Source organism: Monodelphis domestica, chromosome 1, assembly GCF_027887165.1.
Source record: "Monodelphis domestica isolate mMonDom1 chromosome 1, mMonDom1.pri, whole genome shotgun sequence".
Taxonomy (NCBI): Eukaryota; Metazoa; Chordata; class Mammalia; order Didelphimorphia; family Didelphidae; genus Monodelphis; species Monodelphis domestica.
In genome coordinates, this window is record NC_077227.1 from 235,481,853 (window position 1) to 235,504,680 (window position 22,828).

Consider the following 22,828-nt stretch of genomic DNA (forward strand, 5'->3'; position numbering starts at 1 on the left):
TTGCTCAAGGAGTATGGAATCTTCTGTACTTAGAAAAGCTGAAGTGTAATTGTGAGTATCCTAAATAACGACCATACATACAATTATTATCTCCCCAGACAACATCTGCAAGCATCTTTTGAACAATAATCATTTCATTTATTTTTTATTCCCAAAGCATATTCTATCATAGATGATTAATAAATAATTATTGATTGTTGATTTCAGGTTTACTACTTTCTACTAAATGAAATTCTCAATTTTTTGGCAGTTATATGTGACAAGGGAATCACTTTAAAAGACTGATATATATTAATTTAAGGTCGCCAAGGAATTCAGCTATGTAATTATTAAATGAAAAACTCAAGTCAGCCGTCAGCCTTTTTTGGAGTTTAATTTCAATAGGAGCAAGAAAGGAATTAGAGATAGAGAGAGAGAAAAAGGGAGAGAAGGGAATAGGGCTTAAATACCCCTTCTGTTTAGGCTGGGCCAAAAGGCCCAAGCCCTTAGATAGCTGGGGCAAAGAAAAGAGATCAGTCCCTATCACTCACGTGACCAAAATGGAGAAACAGTCTCAGAGGCCCCCACCTTCAGCTTCCTTCAGCGCAAGCTTCTCCGAGTCCCCCGCAATCACTCCGACCAAACTCCTCCACCCCTCTCCAGTCTCTGGCCCCTCCTATCTTTAAGGAAACCATCCAAGTTCCTCCTCTCAGTTCTCCCATCTACCAATCCCTGTTCATCAATTTCCCTGTGCCAATGGAGGCTCTAGCTTAACCCAGGACCGCCCAGAGGTTTCTGGCTTTTGCACATGTCTGTTGAAGGTCATATTTTCAAATGATTAAATCTTTGATCTAGGCTGCAGCCCTTACTCAATCCTGTTAGGACTGAATAGGGTGGAGATTTATTCCAAGTATCTCCATTGTATCAATTCTAAAATCAATCATGATTCAAAGAAATTCCTGTTCTATGCTTAAGCATAGGTCAAAGTCCTTTCCATTGTTCAGCAAAAGGTTTCTGTCCTAAAGTAATCTGAAGAAGGGAAGAGAAGGAACCTCCCATGCCAATGGGGTTCCCATTCCAATAGACTATCAGTAAGAAATTTTCCAAGTATGAAATATCCCAATGGTGAAATTTCCAACATTTATAAGTCTAAGGAATTTTGAGGTTTACATATATCCATAGCATGGCACATAAGGGTATGAAGTCCACAATCTAACCATTACTTTTTCAATCTACTTTGCTCCATAATTATGTTCCAACTTCTCGTTAAATTTAGGTTTATCCATCAAGGCACTTTTTGAGCCATCCTCTCTTTTGCTATTGGTGCTCTCAACAGCTCCCATGGGTTCAATTGCCAATCAATTAGCAGATGGCTAAACAAATTGTGTCATATGATTGTAAAGGAATACTACTGTGCATTAAGAAATGAGGAACAAGATGATCACAAAAAACCTTGGAAAGACATATTAACTGATGCAAAGTGCAGTGAGAAGAACCAGGAGGAATGTCATCCACAGTAACAATAATAATGTATGATGATTAACTTGAAAGATTTCATTATTTTAAATAAGTCAAAGATCCAGAACAATTCCAAGTACTCATGGGAAAAAAAGGATGCCTACTGCCATAAAAGGAATAGATGGGAGTCAAATGCAGATTGAAGCACATAATTTTTCACTTTATTTATGAATTTTTCTCTAGTGTAAGGAATATACCTTATTTCACAACATGGCAAACATGAAAATATGTATTGTATAATAATATATGAATGACCTATATCATATTTTTCCTGCCTTTTTGAGAGAAAGGAGTTGAGAGGAAGAGATTATGATTTGCAAAACATCAGAAAACAAATATTAAAAATTATATCAACATGTAATGTGGAAAAATAATAATTAAAAATCAAACATAGCCAAATTAGAATTAATTACATTTCTGCCAAAACTCAGCCCTCCTCCAAATTTTCATTTTTCAAGTGAAATTATCACTGTCTTCCCAATTAATTAAGCTCACAATAATATAGTAATCCTTGACTCCATCTCCTCTTCCTCTTTCAATTCTCTATATCAAATCAATAATTAAATCATTTTGATAGTAACCATAGCATTTCTCAAACCCATCTTCATTTTTTTCTCTTCCTTTCTTTCTTCTCACACAACCTCTACCCTAATCCAGGTCCTGATTATTCTTCCCCTAGTTTATTTCCCTTTTTTCACTTAATTTCCCTTCTAATGTATCCTCTGCAGAGCTTATTCTTTGATTTTACTAAAAATTTCAACTTATCATTTTACACCCTACTCAGTGGATTTCTGTTGAGTTTTGGATAAAACACAAAATGTACATTCTATACACTTTGGACCATTTTAAAAACATGTTATAGGACCTTGGCATTGGCAAGAATAAACAAACAATCCATGGAGGCTGGAATGACCTCCAGGAAGTGATGCAGAGCGAGAGGAGCAGAACCAGGAGAACATTGTACACAGAGACTAATACACTGTGGTATAATCGAACGTAATGGACTTCTCCATTAGTAGTGGTGTAATATCCCTGAAGAATCTGCAGGGATCTAAGAGAAAAAACACTATTCATAAGCAGAGGACAAACTGTGGGAGTAGAAATAAGGAGGAAAAGCAACAGCCTGACTACAGCAGTTGAGCGGACATGACAGAGGAGAGACTCTAAATGAACACTCTAATGCAAATACTAACAACCTGACAATGGGTTCAAATCAAGAACACATGTGATACACAGTGGAATCACGTGTCGGCTATGGGGGTTGGGGGGGAGGAAAATAAAATGATCTTTGTCTTTAATGAATAATGCTTGGAAATGATCAAATAAAATATTATTTAAAATTAAAAAAAAAGATTTGTGCATTCATTTTCTTTAGGGATATTATTCTATAGTTTTCTTTTTTACTGTTTTTGTTCCTGGTTTAACTATTGTAATGATGGGGAGTAAGAAAGAGAACCTTTGGGGGTGAATGAAACGTTAAGGATTGACAGCTGCATGAGGCAAGAAGAACAGTTGGGAACTGAACAAGGACTTCTGGGAAATTCTCCCAAGGAGCCAGGTGTTGAGGACTGAGACACAGAAGGGAGTGAAAGGAGGGACTGCTTTTCAGGGCTATTCAAGACACCTGTGCAGATTTCTGTCACAGACAGAAATTCTAATATCAACGGTTCCTCTTTAAACATTGCTGGTTCTTGTCAAGAACCCCAATTTCTCTGAAGACTTTCATTTCCATGAATTATTGAGATACTGGACTCAAATAGGTGAGCAATATTCTCCCCTAGTCTACCTCTCCCCTAGGGATGAGAAAACCTTGTACTTCACTAATTAGTTTTATTTAGAAAGATATTTGGGGCAACAAGAACCCCTCTAATCTCAGCCCTTTGCCCTCATCAATAATTAAATCCAAGAAACAGTCAGATAGTGAATTTAATCTCATTTATTTCTATCTAGAGAGTAAGCCCATTGGCAGACTCCATCTTGTTGCCAGTTTTCAAGAAGACATGAGGGGGAGGCTTGTGAGCTCCCCAAAGCAGCACATATCCAAATTGAGGTCTCACATTCCTCTCCTTGTATAGAAGGCTTCCCTGCTGCCCTTGAGGGCTGGCATGGTCACCAAGGGGCAACTCTTCACTGAGGAAAGATCTCCATTTTGTCTCCCTCAAGTAATTCAGGGACTCCAAGAGAGAGTAGTGATAGAAGCCATTTTCCTCAACCCTTTCCTCACTTCTTTCAACCCTCATTTCTCCATCAAAGAGTAAGAGTATCCCCAAAATTACACTATCAACATTATTTTGTGTCATAAAATGAATTTTGTAGAGTTGCTTCCAAATAGTTTATGTAGTATTGGAATTAATTTTTTCTTTAAAAGTTTGTTAGAATTTGCTTGTGAATCCATCTTTCTTGGGGCTTTTTTCTTCCAGAATTCATTGATGGCTTTATTATTCTAATGTGGGATTGTTAAAGTATTCTATTTCCGCCTCTGTTAATCTGGGGAATTTGTATTTTTTTAAATGCTCATCTTTTTCACTTAGATTATCAGATTTCTTGAAATAAAATTGGGCAAAATAATTTATAACAATTGCTTTGATTTCCTCTTCCTTTGATTATCATTCTGCCCTTTTCTGGAATTTTGGATTTCTTCTTTCTTTTTTTTTAAACAAATCAATCAGTGGTTTAATCGTTGTTGCTGTTTTTAAATAAAACCAAATCCTAGTCTTACTAATAAATTCTATAGTTTTCTTACTTTCAGTTTTATTAATCTCCCTTTTCACTTTCAGGATTTCTAATTTGGTATTGAATTCTGAGTTTTTAATTTGCTCTTTTTAAAATTTTTTTTTAAGTTCTACACAATTCCTTGATATGCTTTTTCTCTATTTTATTAATATAGGCATTTAAAGACATAAATATTTCCTTAAGTACTGCTTTGACTTCATCTTGAAAATTATGGCATGCTGTCTCCTCATTGTCATTCTCTTTAATGAAATTGTTGATTGTTTCTAAGATTTGTTCTTTGACCCACTAATTCTTTATGATATTCATTTACTTTCCAACTAATTTTGAGTCTTTGTTCTCAATCTCTTTGTTGTATGTAATTTCAATAGCATTATTGTTTGAAAAGGATGTATTTAATATTTATCCTTTTCTGCATTTGGTTATGAGGTTTTATATCCTATTCCCTCTGTTTTTTGTTTTTTTTTTTCCTTGCAGGTGCCATGTAATGCTGAGAAAAACTTGTTTTATTTTTACTGCTCTCTTATGAAGTCATTAACTTACATTTGTCCAATTCTAATTTTTAGGGAACCACTTTCTTCTTACAGGTTTTGTAGTTTGTTTCTAAGGGAATTATTTTTATGTTTGAAGAACTGAGTTTCCTTTCCTAGGGAAATGTTTCCTTCAGTAAGTTTTTGTTTTAAACTGTTGATTTTTTCTATCAATTTATTTTCTAATTTTTCTTCTAAGTTTCTTATTATTTGTTTTTTATTATTTTTTGAAGCTGTTAAAGGAACTCATTTTGGGCTTGGCATTCTTTGACATTTTCTTTAAAGGTATCACACATTTTCAGTTTTGTGTTGCTATCCTCTGAGATTGCTTTTGGATCATCTTTGTTGATGAAATATGTTTCTAGTATTGGCCTTTTTCTCTGTTTTTTTTTTGGCTAACCTTTCCTCGCCTTGATTTTGTCTATGTGATGAAGGGTTAGCTCCATTCCTGATATAGAAGGAGAACAAACCCATACCTGTACTGTTCCTAAGGTCAACATAGCTACCTTTGTCCCATATTGAGCACTTGGCACATAAGGCCTGATTGTCTTAATGTTTGGAAATTTACATCTATTCAGTTCAGATGCTGTTTGTGCTGAGTCGAATTAGATTCTGCTCAATCCTGCCAAGGCTGGACCTTTTTAGCCTGAATTCCTCATTCTACTACCAGCACTAGGTGGCAGCTGGTCTCTGTTACTATGGATCCATCTCTCAGTTAGATGTGGCCACTTACTCCCACTACCACTTATTAAATATCAATTTGCTTTTCACTCCTACCCTAATGAGCCCAGACTTACATAGCTGTACTCTTGCCTCTGCTCCTTGCACTGTATCTTAGTAGAATTTTGCTGCCGCTTATTCAGTGTGCTCTCCTTGTATCTCAGCAAAATGAGTTCTTGCTGCCTCTCCATGGTGTTTTGAACCAGAGCACTCTTTCACCTTTTTTTTTTCATCTTTCACTATAGAATTTGTTCCAGGTCAATTTTGTTCTTTTATCTTTTGGAGGGTGATTGGTGACCTCCAATGAATTCTTTATTCTGCCATCTTGGTAAGTCAACTTTATAAATACTTTCAATATGGTCATTTCCCCCCCTGCCTTTAATCACTTTGAGATCTAGACTCAGTAGAGGGATTGTTGGGTCAAAGAGAATGAACAATTTAGATACTTTTTTGCATATTGTCAAATCAGCTGTTCATCTCACACCTCTTTCAATAATCAATTAATACATCTATTTTAAGCCAGTTCATATAAGATTGAATTTCATCAATTTGATGGGTATGATTTAGTAGAACTTATTGAAAATCCATTCTAGATAAATCTAGAAGATTTTTCAAATGGTTGATGTGTCAACTTTATTACCCTTGTCCTATGGATGTTTGCCCTGAGGGGGGGTCCCAGACTGACCTTATTGAACAATAAACCTTAAAGTATTTAATGATCCCAGATTAGGTGGTACTAGAAGACATAATCAAATTTTAAGTATCCTTTTTGTCTTGGAAATTTCTCCCATTGTATTAAAGTCCTCTCCTAGGTAGCTCAGCCCTTGGCTGGACTCTTCCTTTTGTATCCATTGTAGCAGACCACTCCCTGATACCCCAACCTCTGACTATAGCCTCTTTCCCAAGCCTACTTATTGCTATCAATACTTAAATTCCCCAAAAGATATATAATACCCCTATGTTCTATTATTCTTTGGAGAATGCTCTTTGGTGGTGAGTTTTCCCAGAGATATTGTTCCCAGACTCCTAGAGCTTTGACTCTCTTTGGCTACTGATTATTGAGCACTTTTGTCCTGATTAATGATTTGGTCTTGCTGACTACTTTATTGGTTCTGTGTTTTTCCAGGTCAGGAGATAAAAGTTTACTTTTTTTGGGGGGGGGGTGAGGAAACTACCCTTGTTTATTGACAGCCTACATATAGCTATGTTCCAACTAGTACAAATAATAATCCCCTAATATAATAATCAAATTTATTGAATATTCCCATTGCTTGCTCCAAAAGGCCCTTCTCACACTTCCTGCTTGCCTTTATTTCTCACTGTCTAAATGTCATTCTCAAATCACTTCTCTCTGAGAGCAGTTTCTATTTCCTTTTACTTTGGACTGGTCTTGAAGTAGTCTGAATAAGGGAAGATAATGAGGGAGGCCTGAGCAGGAAACTTCCTGGCCTTGGAAGTTCAGAACATCAGTAAGCAGACCCCCAATGGAAAACAAAAACACGTCAAGGTCCCAGTAGCAGTATGTACCAGATAAGAACTTAGGGGCCATACATGCTGATGGGTATTTAAACCTTTGCATTCAGGAATTTCATTTGGAACTCCTATGCTGAACTCCTGTGGTGCGCACCAGATCATTAAAGGACTCTTTTGCTTAATTGCATTGTCTACTGGTCTTCTGTGGTGGTGGGTGACAACCTAGACCCTAACAATAATAAAATTGAAGTAGATAAAGCAGAACAATCCCTCCCTGCATTTTTAGGAAACAGACCCTGCCCCTCTCCCCCAGGAGGTCAAGCAGCTGATGCAGGCAGCAGACTAGACTCTAATTAGCCTAAGGATGAGAATTAGGAAGGTCAGGAAACAGAGGAACTTCAGGAATATCAAAGAGGTCAGGATGAAATACAAGGTAACATATAGCTAACTAGGGATAAGTGATTAGGTACATGTGAAAGTAAACAACTCCTGAATAACCTGAGGATTGTCCACTCATTACTGACCACACATAAATAACTTTGTATCTTGTAATCTATATAAGCTATCCTGTAATGTCAGTCTGAGGCAGCTTCCACTAGGGAAGTCTGTCCTAGATCGAAGATTCTTATTAATCAATAAATAATGGTTCCAATAATTGAATTTTTGGGTGTTTGGGCATGCTTTATGAAGTGTCCCACTTCAGTCTCTATGGTAATAGAACCTCTTATCTTTGGACTTGACTGTCCACTGAGCCAGCCAGTTCTTTCCCCATTTAAGTTAGAGTAAGGGATTAAGAATTCCCTTTTACACCTGGAAGTATGAAATAATTATAACTTCAGATAGTACTTATTAAAATACATTTTATCTTGTCAGGTAAAGTAGACAGAACCTGTATTCCCAGATTGAAGTTGTAAAAAATAAAATTAATGTGCAATAATAAAAACATTATATTTTTAGAGATTTATTAAATGATCATTAGAAGTAAAGAAACAAAAAGGTAATAAATAAAAACCATGTGCCCATGGTTAATCAGCCCGTTCAAAAATATTTGCTTACCACCACAGTTGGCCAACAGGAAGGGAAGAGACCAGAGCCAGAACACCCACTGAATTTATCCCCTATCTACAGAAGTATGCAACAACAAGAAGTTAGTGAGCTTCTGGGAAATTTAGGGGTTTTTTTTAGGGTAACAGGTTTTCAATTATACAGAGTAGACAAAATCTGTTATCCCAGAGAGCCAGAGAGCCTGTGGGACCCCCAGAGAACAGTAAAAGGCCCAGACATACTTCAGCCTACAGTTAAATTTATGGCAGGATGAGAGACCTCCACTGATAACGCTGGAATGCATCTTATCCTGCCTAATTGATAAAAGCATAAACAGTCTGTTTCTGTGTATTATTACCTGCTTACATTTGCCAACCCTTATAATGAAGCATACATGTATGATTTTGTTTCAATCCACCAATCTTCTCTTTTGGCATGTGCACCAAAGGAAGGTTTCCTGTCCCTGTGTACTTCTATAAAATCTGCATCTACTCTTTGTTTGGGGTGACTTCCTTTAAGAGTGAGCATCCTGCCAACTAGTAATAAACAGGTTTATAAAATTTGAACTTCTGGGTGTCTGTACGTTATTGTATGAAGTGTGTCCAACTTCACAGGGAGATTAATTCTTTTCAGTAACTGAAATCTATACTAAGGAACAGTTGTTTCTTGAAATTTCTTTATTTTTTTTAAACCTTTACCTTCGATCATGGGACTAATAGTGTTGATTGATTCCAAAGCAGAAGAATGGTAAGGAAGGGCTGGGAAATCAGGGTCATGTGACTTGCTCAGGTTCACTTAGATATTAAGTATCTGAGACCAAACTTAAACCTAGGACCTCCCGTCTCTAGCCTCACTCTAAATCCAGTAAGCTATTTAGCTGATTCAAATGCAAATTCAAATGAATTTGAACATTCATTTCAATTCAATTTTGGGCTTGAAAATTTTATGAAAGTCATTTTATGAAATTATTTTTCTCAAACTGTCCTTACTTTTTATTCTTTTTCCTGAGTATGTTTGTCTAGAAAATTAAACAATTTTCTACAAACTTATTTGTCTACTTTAAATTCTATTATCTTTTCTAATCATAAATTCAACTACTTTTCAAACATATAATTATATGTATTCTTTTATTGTGAATTTGATATATATGTGGGTTTTTATGATATATGGTTATAATATAAATTTGTTTTTACTAAATTTATTTCTGTTTTCCAGATTTTGTAAAAAGAATCATTTCCCTAATAGTTATGTTCTTAGAATTATTAAACATTGCTGGGGACCAGCCCCTTACGACCCCTGAGAGGGGAGGGGGAGAGAGAGAAGGAAAGGGGAAGCGACAAAGAAGGTACCGACAGCTCTCACATGGTATGCAAAAAGGAGTCGTTTATTGAGGAGAAAGATTAAAGATGGAGCTTGGCCAGAGGCCAAGCTCCTGCAAGGACAGCCATCGCCTAGCCTGAAAGAGGAGAGAGGGGGAGAGAGAGCGAGGCGGAGCTTGCTGGGCCATAAATACCATTTGCTACGTAGTACATAGGGATGACCCTCATTGGTCAATGACAAGGCATAGGTGTGGTTTCTCTTGACCAGGGGAGAACAAAGAAACCTGTTTTCCCGCCTAACCTGGGAGAAGCTGGGGTCAAGGGTCAGGGGCCTTCCCAGCCATGAGCACTACTGAGCATGCCCAAGACTGACTGTTCCCCTTGCCCCTGGGCTGCTACATCTCCCCCTTTTTGTTTTACACACAAATGAATAGTGTAATATCAAAATGTAGCAACATTACAGCATTAACAAATACAAACACTCTGGTGCATAATCATATTCTGATACAGAGATGAAAAACCTATCCTGATTGTATAACTTAGATATCCCAATCAAGAATGAACATCAGCATAAACTGATTCAGTGATCAATCTTAAAAATTCCCAAACTGATCTTTCTATCTGCCTGTCTGCATTTCAAGATCAATGCAACAGTCTTAGTAGATATAAAAATGTTAAGAAAATAATTTCCACGCTACTGATCCTGGTCTAATGAGGTAGAACTCTATGATTCACATGACAGGTGCAATAACCAAACATGCCACCATTCACAGTCTGGACTATCAGAAGTTGTCAGCCTTTTCAACAGTTAGCAAAATACTATCCCTGGAGATGAAGGATAAGTCCTTCCTTTCTCTTGTCCTGATACTGCATCTTGGGGATCTTTCCGTGCTCACTGCCAGATGCCTGCCACATAGGAAACTGGTTGGTAGCTCGATGCCAGGACATCCAGCGACTGAGGGTGTCAGTACGCCATGTCTCTGCATTTCCCAACCTCAAACATCCATTTCACATGGAAAGTGTAATCGTGGCTGAGGCTGTCTGGTCCATAATGAAAGATTCATTATGATTCCCCTTACATGCAATCAGACATCACTCTCCAGTATGGTCATCTGAAAATTAACAATTGCTGTCATGTTCTCATGTTCACCGACTGTTAGGTGACTGTAATTCTAGAAATCTTTGCACCTTCATAATTCTGGATCAGAGCATTAACAGTACTTTCTTTGTACTCAAAGTTCTGGCCTTACTAGTGTAAAAGAAAAAAATCAAGGTTGATCAATCAAGAGTGACTTTAAAAAGTGTCCTCTAAAAATATAAATACTGATCTCTATAAGATTCCTCTCCCTTTTCTTTTTGTTTGTGTGTTGGGAGAGATCCCTTTAAAGAAAAAACATCCTCTCTAAACATTTCTGGAGGATCATGTTATCACATGTCAAATGATCTCAGACAATTGATCCTGGGAACCTGATCCCAAAATTAATACAAGATTCTCTTGGCTCACTGTCTATGTGGTATCTTTGAAACTGAGCCAATGTAAAATATCAGAAATTACATTCCCAATGATTTCTAAGTCCTGATCTAAATAGATCAAAATTCGCCTTGTATATGAACATAATTTTGCACCATTACAGGCTTTGAAAGAACATCAATACATCAATCACAGTGCAATTTTTAACAAATACCAATATTCCCATCCATTTTACATTCTCAATTGTAACTCAAATAACCATGATGGTGATAATGAAGTAATATTTCAAGTTCTGACTGCATATTCCTAATGTCTTCCTTATTTTAAAATCTCTGCTTGTATAAATAAACCCATCAATATGGTAACCAAGCCTATACCATTACCAATATTTGCAAAATTCATTCCACCAAACCAATGTTTGGGTAAATAGAAGCTTAAGTTGTTTCCCATGTAGAAACAATTTCTACAGTTTCTTGTACCTACAGCATTTGACATAGCTTTTTCATTCCTAGTTATCAGTGTATAATATTCAATGTGCTTTTTCTACAAGCTTATCTGTGCCTATTGTGTCATGTTTTTAATCCATACTCCAAAACAGTAAAACTTAGATTATACTTTGCCCTTGCTCCATGTTTTTGTGCAATAATAATTTTTTCCACCTAGGAGAGACAATGACTGCGCGTCCACAGAAATTGTCAAACCTAGAGCCCTCAGTTTTTCATGAGGTCTTACTTCCATATACCAGAACGTCTTCCAGTATATGAAAGGGAAGCCAATAGATCCCGAATCCAGCGGCCGTCTGAATTCTGGGACTGTTGGAGGAGAGCAAGACATTTTTCCTATCAAAATATTACCCACAAAAACAGGGTATCAGGAGTAATGGTTAACAATGGTATTAACACTCAACTACTGCTATGGTAGTCAGCCCTTAATGTAATGTCAGGAACATAATCTTTGCCTGGATGTCAATGATCTCTTACAATAACTCAGGTTCCTGATTAAAGATTTCCTAGTGTCTTTTCCCTGATCTCTCATCCTTTCTCGAGAGTAACATCAGTGTCATCTGTCCATTAAACCTGTCTGTGCATCATTTTCTGCTTAGCACCTCATTTTTGATGTCAGAAATATCAGATCTATCCTATGGATGAGAGTTTTCTATCTCCTACTCTTTGGAGAGTCCTACCAAGGTCTATACCCTTGTTGATAACAGCATTTCTTACAATACAAGTGGTAGCTTTACAATGCATACAATATACATTTCTTTTGACAGTATCATATACAAAATACAGGGTATACATTAGCAGCTAGACAATTTGTAGCTAATTCATCTCAATCCCATAGCAAAGTCTTTGGAATGTGGGATGTATCTGGTGTCTTGTACAGACACAAGTGTGATTTTGTCCTTCTGAGTTAGCATACTTGATGTTGCTCTGGGTACCCCATCTCAATGGATGTCAGCATGACAAGTGTCTGTCAGTGGCCTAATAGCCAATGTCTCTAATAGTGTAATGTCATTGTTCTAGAGTGATATTAGTCGCCAAAGAAGTGTCCTTCCAGCGAGTCTGGATTGTGGCTGGCATGTAGGTAGCTGATGCCATCACCTTCCGTCTGCTTCTCTTCCTGGTCTGTATCAGCTGGCATGAAGCATGACGTGGGTGACCAGATGTTTTCATTATCTGTGAACATATAAACAAGACCTCGACCCAACATTATCATCCCCTTGGGTCCCTTACAGTCTTAATATCTTGATGATTTTTAGCCCAATTCAGGTATCTCACACAATGTGATCTTTATCATTAAATTCAATATTGATTGTTACAAAGCTTTAACTTATATTCTTTCTGGGGTGTAGAAAAGATAGATGATTAGTGATACCATATCCACCTCTTTCCTTATGAAAGTGGAATAGTCACAGCTTAACAAAATTGACTTCTAGATAAGTCTGATTCTAATAGAGACATGTTGTTCGCAAATATAATGTACCCTTTAAGATCATAATCATCATTACATTTTGGATAGTAATACCCATTTGTGCTGCAAGTGGACAGCATTCATTATACTGTCATAACATTCCCAATTATGCCCTTTTGATATTTGATCAAATTTGGCTAACATGGAACAATTCCAATAAAATGATTTCAAGTTATACATTGTACCAGTACCATTCAAAATTGTCAGGCATGTAATAAAGTTAGATCTTTTACCAAATACCCATATATTCCTAGAACAGAATATCTGTTAGTGACTTAATGATACTCTTCTGCATGTACATTGTTTCTCATACAATTGCATGTGTGTGTGCATAGTGTGTTAAACCTGCCTATAGGGCAGCCTTTACAGTCCATGTGCTGCTTTTCTGGTGTCCTGTGCCAGACACCTCTGCCATCTGTCCTTCTTCTGGGCAGATTTTCTTGCCACCAGATGCTCTTGATCATCTTCCATGGACTCCATGTATCTGAGAAAATAGAACAGAAAACCTCGACCCCAAATGAAAGCCTCATTGGGTCTTAGAAAGTTAGAAAGTGACAGAACATATATACCTTCAGTTTTTGAACCTTGGGGCTCATGAATTCCTTTGAGCTCTTTGTACCATAGCTTGCATGTAAGCCATGAGCTATGTAATTTAGCCTTTGCATTGCTGTTAAAAGCCCTGCCATTCCAAGCTGTTTGGAATAGACAGTTGTGCACAGTTATTTATAAAATCTGCAATCACTTTGCTCACTTCTTCATTTGAGCTTGAACCCATAAACCAGGAGAGTAAGTATCTCCCATCACTTTTCACAGTTCAACCTTTGTGCCAGGAGCATGCTGAAATGCACCTTTTGCTCCAAAATATACAGTGGATATTTATCAGGGGTGAAATTAATCCACAGCAGTTTGCATTGATAAACGATATCACCTGCTTGTTCAGGATATAGATGTACTATAGATCTGGCCCTCTGCTAGAGCAGAGAATGCCAGCAGCTGTGTGTTCAAAACAGCATGTATAGATGCTTAAATATTTGCTTTTTCAAACCCATAATCATAAAAATATCATTCTATAAATTACTTATGAATTGACCCATGTGTGCTGGGATCTTAGGTCTTTGTCTGCCTGCACACAATTTTTGCTTTTTGAAAAATTTCCACCTTGTGCAGTTATTAAAATTATAGCATTGTCTTATGCTGTAAAAATATGCACAGAATTATCAAACAATTGCACAGAAGTTGTTATTTCTGAACTACTGCCCTTAGCTTCATAACTGAAAAGATCTTAATACTGTGACTAAAATCATTACTTTCATCTGCTAATTCTGCAAATCTTCCCTGCAGAAGTAAATCAAATTATGCCAGTAACCTTTGAATTTGCCTTATTATCATAGGTCTCTTTTCAATATCATGATCAGCTTCAATATCTGCAATTTCAATACATGATAGTATTGCCTCTTTCAAATCCTTAATAAATCACTGTACTGAGTAACAGAGTTCCTGATAACTTTAATAATTAACCACTGGTAAACAGATTAAATCCTTCTAACCATGCTTTTACCCTGCTGAGCATGTGTCTTAATTTTCCATAGTAAAAGCTATTCTAGTTATAAATCATTTGCTTTCTGGATACAGGTATAGTAATATGCCCACTAAAAAGTTTCTGAACTGCATACAGGCTGTTTGAATAAGCTCTGCTCAAGATTCTTCCTGTTGCTTTATGTCCTGCTTAGAAAAGTGTTAATAATTCCTCCATAGTTAAAATTAGAAAGCCTTAGAAATTCCTTTAAATCATATTCCAATTCATGCTTATTATATCTTAGTATTAAATTTCTTCTTCTAGCCAATTACAGCCTTAGTGATAAAACTTGCAACCTCAGTTGCTCTGATGCTTTCTTCCACGTGGCTCAAGCCATGTGGCCGGTAGAGAGAAAACATTTCAAGCTGCTTCAGATCTAAGCCCAAACCTTAAAAGTTTTCTGTGTGCACTTTAACTACCTTGTGATTCATACCAAAATTTCTCTACAGATAAAACATTTCTAGTCCTGATATTCTGTGGCATATAACAAAAGTCAGAGAAAGATATTTAATTCTCCTTTTTAACTTCCTTTATCAAAAAATATAAGCAGACATTCCTTTATAATTTTGCCTATCCAACCCGAATTAAAACTAAATTAAAATTCAAATTCCCAGCACCCAGGTAAAGCCTGCCTTTACCTGGCTGGACCTCAAACAAAAGAATTCCTAGGACCTTTTTTCAAATGCTAAATGAGTGTAGAGGCTTGCCCTTTTTAAAAAAAAATCTTCTGCCTTTGGTTACAGAATGGCAATATCTTTTTACAACCTAGGCTGTTCTGAATTTAACCTAATTCAGGCCTTTAAGTGTCCTGCTTTGAGTCAAAGCAGTTACTTCCTGATAAGCCTTTTAAAAGCATCCCAGGAATTTGCCTGTGAAGATTAGCTTGCTCCTTGCTTCTGGTCTGCTTGTGTTTCCTGCTTTTGCATATGAATAGCAGCCTGGCTCTAGGAGCCTTTGTTTTAGGAGGCCATAAATTTGACTTTGCACTTTCCTGATGAAATCTTAACTCCTGCTTTTTCTTTTCCCAGTTGCTCCTTTTGAAATTCACTAGGCTCTAGCAACTGTTTGTTTCAGAGTGAGATTTTTCGAGTTCTCAATCGCCCCTAGTGAGGGTTTCCCTGGGTCAACTGTCCTTTTCCTTCCCCTCCCCCTCAGACCGCTCCTCAGGTGTTTCTTAACCTCCGGAGATCCAGGTCCGAGAGAGGAGGCCTCCGACTAGCAGACCCAGGTGGGGGAGGGAAACTGCACTTCGTATATATAAGGGGACTGTTATTCCGTTGCCATCAAAACACACATACATTCAACCATTCACACAATGGGGTTTGAGAGGGAGATATGAATGGGACAACTTACCATTCCTCGGGATCATCCGATCCTTACCCGTTACTGTAGCCTCGGTTTCGGCGCCGAACTTTTCCTCAGTTGTCCGGTGGTCGCTCGGGCCCCACGTTGGGCGCCAGATGCTGGGGACCAGCCCCTTACGACCCCTGAGAGGGGAGGGGGAGAGAGAGAAGGAAAGGGGAAGCGACAAAGAAGGTACCGACAGCTCTCACATGGTATGCAAAAAGGAGTCGTTTATTGAGGAGAAAGATTAAAGATGGAGCTTGGCCAGAGGCCAAGCTCCTGCAAGGACAGCCATCGCCTAGCCTGAAAGAGGAGAGAGGGGGAGAGAGAGCGAGGCGGAGCTTGCTGGGCCATAAATACCATTTGCTACGTAGTACATAGGGATGACCCTCATTGGTCAATGACAAGGCATAGGTGTGGTTTCTCTTGACCAGGGGAGAACAAAGAAACCTGTTTTCCCGCCTAACCTGGGAGAAGCTGGGGTCAAGGGTCAGGGGCCTTCCCAGCCATGAGCACTACTGAGCATGCCCAAGACTGACTGTTCCCCTTGCCCCTGGGCTGCTACAAAACATTAGATTGTTATGAGCTGTTACTTCTTAATAAAATTTGTTTATTTCTAGTAACTACTTTTACATGCCAGATTCATCCTCAGCTCTCTAATCTACTGAAATACACATATCTGATTAATTACAAAGAGGTTCTCTACCTCCACAATGTATTTTAAATATATTCTATCATTTCTACTTATACAGTACCAGCTATAGTTAAAATATTCCAATTTTTTTAACAACCTCCCATGTATAAGATTGTACACTAATTATTGGGCATATGATGACAAAAACACAATATTACCTGTCTTTGAATAACTTATGGTCAACTGAGGGAAATACAATACAATGATTTAAATAAATTTACAAAAATACAAAGTAAATCTGAAATATTAGTGGAGGAATTTTAAATGTTTATACCTGAAGAATCAATGAAGTCTCACAGAAGAGATGAACTAAGCCATGAAGTAATCTAGGGGAAAGGAAGAGGAAAAACATTTCAGCCAGAAGGATAGCTTGTACAAAGGAAAAGAGATACAAGATGGAATGCTGTTTTGGACAGATTTCTTATATGTATAATATAGGATATGAATCAATGTGAAATGTGGAAACAAAAACTGAGAGTGTTCGTTAGAATGTTAGAATGTTCCTGGGAGATGAAGCAGCAGTTGGAGCAGAAGCAGAGGCTTTGGGGAGAAAAAGCTGAGAAAGAAGCCTTTGCCTGTGAAGAGACAGGAGCTAGGACCTACACTCAAGATCCCAACTTGTGGTGACAAAGCCTTGCCTCCATTCCCCTTGCCCTGAAGAAAGAAGAAGCCTGACATCTTTAGATAATCAATACAAGAAAGCAAAAGAAGCACAAAGACTGCTGAAAGAGTGCTGATCTCTTGAACTTCACAGGGTCACCACAAAGACCTGTCCCATTTCTTAACCTTCCCAAGAAATACACCTGTTTAGTTTAGGATAGTGATAGTCATTAGAGAGGAAGGAGAAAGAGAAGCTGAGGCTGAGCCATTTGGCTGAGCTGAAGTAGGACAAAGACAATCTGTAGGATCTCCTATTCCCACAAATCTGCCCCCTCCCTTCATTACTTGAACTATTAAACAACTTTGTTTGAAGAAACTCGAAGTCTGATTCAAATGGTAGCAGTTTAGAAGAAAGAGAGGGAGTTGGCTAGGCTAGCCAACAGGGACAGTCAGCCTGCCAGACAAGTGGGACTTCTGGGGCTTCAAATACCAGCCATGCCTTAATAGAAGTAAACTCCATTATTTCCCAGAAGCCTACTCAATGAGACACTACCCCTGTTCATCCTTTCCTTAACATCAGCTCAAGAATACCTCTCTTTTGGGTTTTATGGGTGAAGGAAAGAGAGAATTTCACAGATCATCTCTTGGCCCCAGTGGTTATCTTTCCTTTTACCTCACCAGCCTTCCTTATTCCCTCTGTCCCTTCACCTTCTCCATTCCCTGTTACAAGACCCTTCCTTATTCCCTGTTACCCAATCCTTACAGAAATCAGTGTAGAAACAATAGTTGTTTTTAGATTTTGAAGTGCTTTAATTGTCAAACATTGAATCCTATGTTTTATTCAAGAGGTGGTAACCACATATTGAAAAGAGAAACACTACTTGCCACATTTGTGCTTTATAAATCTTGGTTTTGAATTTATGTTCATAAATCTGGTTCATTGGCCAGAGAAAGACCCAAAATGGAATGTAAATGATGAAGGAGAATATATACAACTGTACCAGATTGCTCTGATAGGCCAGGTACATAGACTAAGTTTGAGAGTCTTAAGCAATCAGATGATAACACCCTCTCAATTTATGAATACACTTATTGAGCTGGGAGGAAGGAATATAGACTGTGACCATTTCAAAGACTGAGATGTCATGCAAATTAGAAGACAATTTGTAAACAACTACTGCAAAGTGGTCCAGGATTATTTTAAGACAAAATGCCAAAACTGGCCTAATATGGACCCTGAGGAATTAAGGAGGGTTCCAGTTTGTGTATCAAAAGGCCATGAACAGAAAAATCTGGAGACCAATGTCTTGGTAGAAACATTAAGGAAGGAACTAAAATCCTTAACTGAAAGAATTGATAAAAAAGAAAAAGACAATGAAGGTCAGGCAGTGGCCATTGCCCCTTTACAGAAATCCCAATATTAATCACTTATATACCACTTCTGTGCATCAGGGAATCACATACTGATGAACTGTAGGAACTAGGAACAAGCAATTAGAAATTGTAACTTTAGAAATAATAACTTCAGAAATTACACCTTTAAAAATAATTACAATTATAGAAATAATGACAATTATGGAAATACTTAAAATCCAAATCAGGCAAACGATAACTCACACCACAATACTGAACAACAATATATTCAAAGTGGAGTTCATCCACCTTATACTCAGGATGAGACTGCCCCTCAGCATAGAGGAGCCCAAGGTACTACCCAAAGATATTTATGAAGATGTGGGAGGGGAAAGGGCACTGGAATCAGAGGGTACAACCTTTGATTTCCCAGACCCTGATGTCTTAATGCCAGAAATTGAAAAGGAATATTTCCCTTCCAACAAAATGTTGCAAGTATATACAAAAGTTTTTTAATGCCTGTCATTGAAAAGATTCTCTTAGAAAGTTAAGCACAGGCTAGTAAGCATAACAAAATATCCATGTCACTAAAAATATTAATATGGATCATTATTAAGGTTAACCCAATTATGCAAATATATTTTTTCCTTAAGTAACAAAATCACCACATAAAAGACTTACAGCATTTTGAGCTTTACAAAAAATATAGTATCTGTATTTTTATAACAGATGCTACACTGTGATTGACGTAAATCTTTTGAGGGGAAAATTTGTGACTCCATATTTAAACTGTTTGTGTTGGTTAATATATATGTTGCTGTTACTCTGTACCATTTTCAGCTATTGTATATTTGCTATTGGATATGTATTATTCTGTTGCACTGTCTTCATTTTTATCAACCGATACTGAACTGGGGAAAATACCTTTTTATATAAAAGTCCATAAACTAGTTGGAAGAAAACTTGTATTAGTAACCTTTAGATGAGTTGATGTGTTTATTGTGAATTTTGAGAATTTTGGTACTTTCTTTGAATGTGCATTACTTATTGTACTAGTGTTACTTTATATAAATCATTTGCACTCACACTGTGGATCATGGCTAAGTTAAAAAGGAAATTAATCTCATTTTTTGAGTGACAAACCTTTGAATTCTACCTCTCCTTGCCTGGCACAGTGTGTAATTGATTGTGAACTATATATTTTTGATTTTTATCATTGTTTTTCCAATCATGTGTAAGGATTGTTGCCAAAGTATGTACTCTGGACGAGAATAACTTTATTGTTTAGGTGTAAACATGGGTTTAAATGCAATCTGTTAGAATGTGATTCTGTTTTCAGTATTAATTTGTACTGTGAATTGAATTAATATTTGAAGTGAATAGGGTAAGGCAAATGTATAAAAATGTCATCTATGTAAATGATAAATGTGAATGATGTAATTAATAAAAGAATATTGATCCAGGCTCCTTTGAACCACTAATAGCAAGTAACAGAATGCCTGGTGAAGTTTGAGTTTATCTGAATAATGATGGGAAAAGCAAGTCTCAGTAGAATAAAGAGGACTGTAGGATTAGCATATGAAAGACAAATTGTAGGAGACTCTAATAGAATATGGAACCTCTTTATGAGGTCTGGAGGAAGGCATGTTATATGTTACATGTATTTGCACCTTTGAAGTGGGGAAAGAGAATAATGAATGAAATTCTGCTTTAAGTACCAGCTTGAAGGGGAAAAGAGTAGGCGTTTAAAGATAAGGGATTTAAGCAATTAACTACTTCATCTTCCTCTTTTACCAAGAAGGGGAAACAAACATTATGGACCTGAGTGTTCTCAGAAAGAAGTGAATGCTTTGTAATAGGTAGTAATAAACTATTTTTCATTAGATTTATGATAGAGTAAGAAAAGTCTTTTGAAGACCACCATAAGCAACTAGATAAATTATGAAGAAGATACAGAATTTGCATTTACTATATAGGGAAGTTAAACAGAACATTTTAGCTAAACATGAAGCAAAATTTTAGAAGCCATTAGGCAGAGTAAATAAGACAGAGATGTTTGTTTGGATTATGGAATACTGGATAATGAAATTGGACCACTGAGGGAACAAGTTTTATTTGAATTGTAATGAATTGGATCTTGAAAATTAAGATGAAGATTTATGGGAATCATACCTAATATTATTGTAAGCTTTGGATTAAAATCTGGCTAATAATTGAACCACCATCTGGAAGAGAAGAACAAGATACCCAGAGGACATTTGAAAGTCCTATAACAGTTGGAAAGGCAGTCTAGGGCTCAATTTATATAGGTCCTTTGTGACTCTAGATTCTGACTCTAGTGGTCCCTGAATAAAATAACTGTGACATGAGCCAGTAATAGCTCTGGCCTGTGTGTGCAATCAGAGAGTGTTGTCACCTCTTAAGATGTAACCTAAAGGAAATAGTGAGAACAATTAAAAATCTTCCCTGCTCTTCCTTTTGTGATAAATTCTTATGATCAGCACCAAAAGCAAACTGTAAAATGGAAAATTTCCATTCCTCAAACAAGCAACTAGGTTAGTAGTTAAGGATTGGAATTATCAGATGTTACATAAGTGGGATTTTTGGTGATATGCAATTAAGATTCTGTAGAAATAGTTAGAGCTGAGAAGAAGTGAAACCTGAATCTGAATCTTAGGATTAGGACTTCTTGTGTTAGTTATGAATTCATAAATACTGTCAGGTTAAGCCTTGTGAAAGATCTTTTTCAGTAAGAGGATCCAGTGGTTCTATGAGTGACTTGCAGCAGAGGGAGCAAGCCCATCCCAGATTAAGAGCATCTCTGAAGACATAGATATGGTATGTCTAGTTGTACTTGAATGTTGTTATTGTTGCTACCTATAGGGGTAACTGAAGGAAATGAGAATAATATAACTTTGAAAAGAAAACTGGTAGGACTGGGTGAAGTGAGAAATTAGTAAGAAATGAGTGTATTATTCTCAATGTAGTGATTAATTAGCAATAGTAGTAACCTTAGTAAAGTAACGTTAACGTTAAAATGCCAATAATTAAAAAAAAAAGAATTAGTTCTTTTTGGATGAGAGAAATTGTGATTCCCCATTTTAAGAGGCAGAAGACATTTTTGGCTAGGATGTGACAAGGGGAAGATACTCTCTTACAAGAGGTTTAAGAGTAAACCCTGCCTGCAACTCCCCCCACCCCCATTATTAAAACTTGTTTGCTAAACTTAAGGGCAAAGTCAGTAATTAGAAGCCAGAATGCCTCTCCTTCCTTAAGTTTCCCATTCCCCCTTCCTGTGGAAAGGAAAAATGAATCAAACTCTGGACTTTCTGCAACTGAGGTGGAACAAACAGCAGTTGGAAGGTTAGAGTGAAATTGATGAGCAGTGATGACAGTTGGTGGGGAGGGATGGGCTATTTGGAGAGTGACAGTTGCTCTTGAAGAACTCTCCTTTTTCTGGCCTTCATATTAGAAGGAGCACTCTCTCCCTGTCTCAGGATAGAAGTACCTCAATTCCTGGTTTTCCCAACTGTATGCTCTACCTGGATTCCTGTGATTGTGTCATTGAACAAAAGGATTTAAGGGGATCAGTTTGAACTACAAGGCCAATCTTGAGGGGCATCATCCCAAAACAAAGAGACAGGTCCAACCAGATCTGAAGGCCAGAACCTTTTCTACCTCTTGCTGTCTACTGGTAAAGACTTTGAACTTAAGAAAAACTAGCATAGATTATCATATACAGGAATAAAAGTAACCCTCCACCAGCCATCGAGGCCTGGCCTCAGCTCAAAATCTGAGAGAGACTCAAACTCAAAATAGGGAAATCCCAAATCCCTCTTTCCTGTTATCTTCCCAATCCAAAATTGTATTTAAATTGAGTGAAATAACCCACAGTCAGATAAGAGGACTGTCATTTCAGGGGGACATAGAGGGAGCTGAATCTAAGGGCAGCCATTCAACCATAAACAGTCCTTATTGGACCCTACGTGACCTTGGTCTGGAGGGAAGGCGTGACCCTCAGGGGACCTTCAACATCAGTCAATAGAGAAGACATCCCCTCAGGCTATCAGAGTTGGCTTATTTATTGGTAACCCCATTTTTCAAAGATAGCCTCTCAGCAGGGGGTATCTCTCTCCTTTTACCTCACCAGCATCCATATTCCCTCTAATAGATCAACTCCTCCATTCCCTGTTACAAAACCTTCCTTATCCCCTGTACTTCTTCAATTCCCTACAATTCCTTTAACTCTTACATTTTCCCTCCCTGTGCATTTCCCAGGGGGAAGGAATGACTTTTTTTTTCCTCTCTAAGATAAAGATAAAGAAAGAAATTACTCTTTCCCTCACTGTTATCTAAGCAGTAGGAAATGTGACAGAAATGTCCTGGGATAAAATACATTGCAGAGAGATGTTCAGACCCTAAACTTCTTTCTCTTCCTAACTGGTTAATTTGGAGATGACTCCCAAGAAAGTATGACAAGCATGTATCAGAATGAAATGAGACATG

At 37.3% G+C, this 22,828-nt stretch overlaps 1 protein-coding gene and 1 long non-coding RNA gene across 2 annotated transcripts in view; one reads left to right on the forward strand and one right to left on the reverse strand.

Moving 5' to 3' along the window:
- The first annotated feature begins 5,502 nt into the window (after positions 1 to 5,502).
- LOC103095430 (galactocerebrosidase-like) overlaps positions 5,503 to 22,828 on the forward strand; it is a 235,621-nt gene continuing 218,295 nt past the window's right edge. Inside the window, exon 1 of the mRNA XM_056810588.1 lies at positions 5,503 to 5,805. The gene's annotated coding sequence lies outside the window, so the exon portion shown is untranslated. The remainder of the gene's footprint in view (positions 5,806 to 22,828) is intronic.
- Positions 9,734 to 16,235, reverse strand: LOC130456302 (uncharacterized). The gene is made up of 2 exons (XR_008914944.1): positions 13,262 to 16,235; positions 9,734 to 12,481 (listed from the first exon to the last, which is right to left on the reverse strand). It is a non-coding gene; the product is annotated as an uncharacterized LOC130456302 (long non-coding RNA).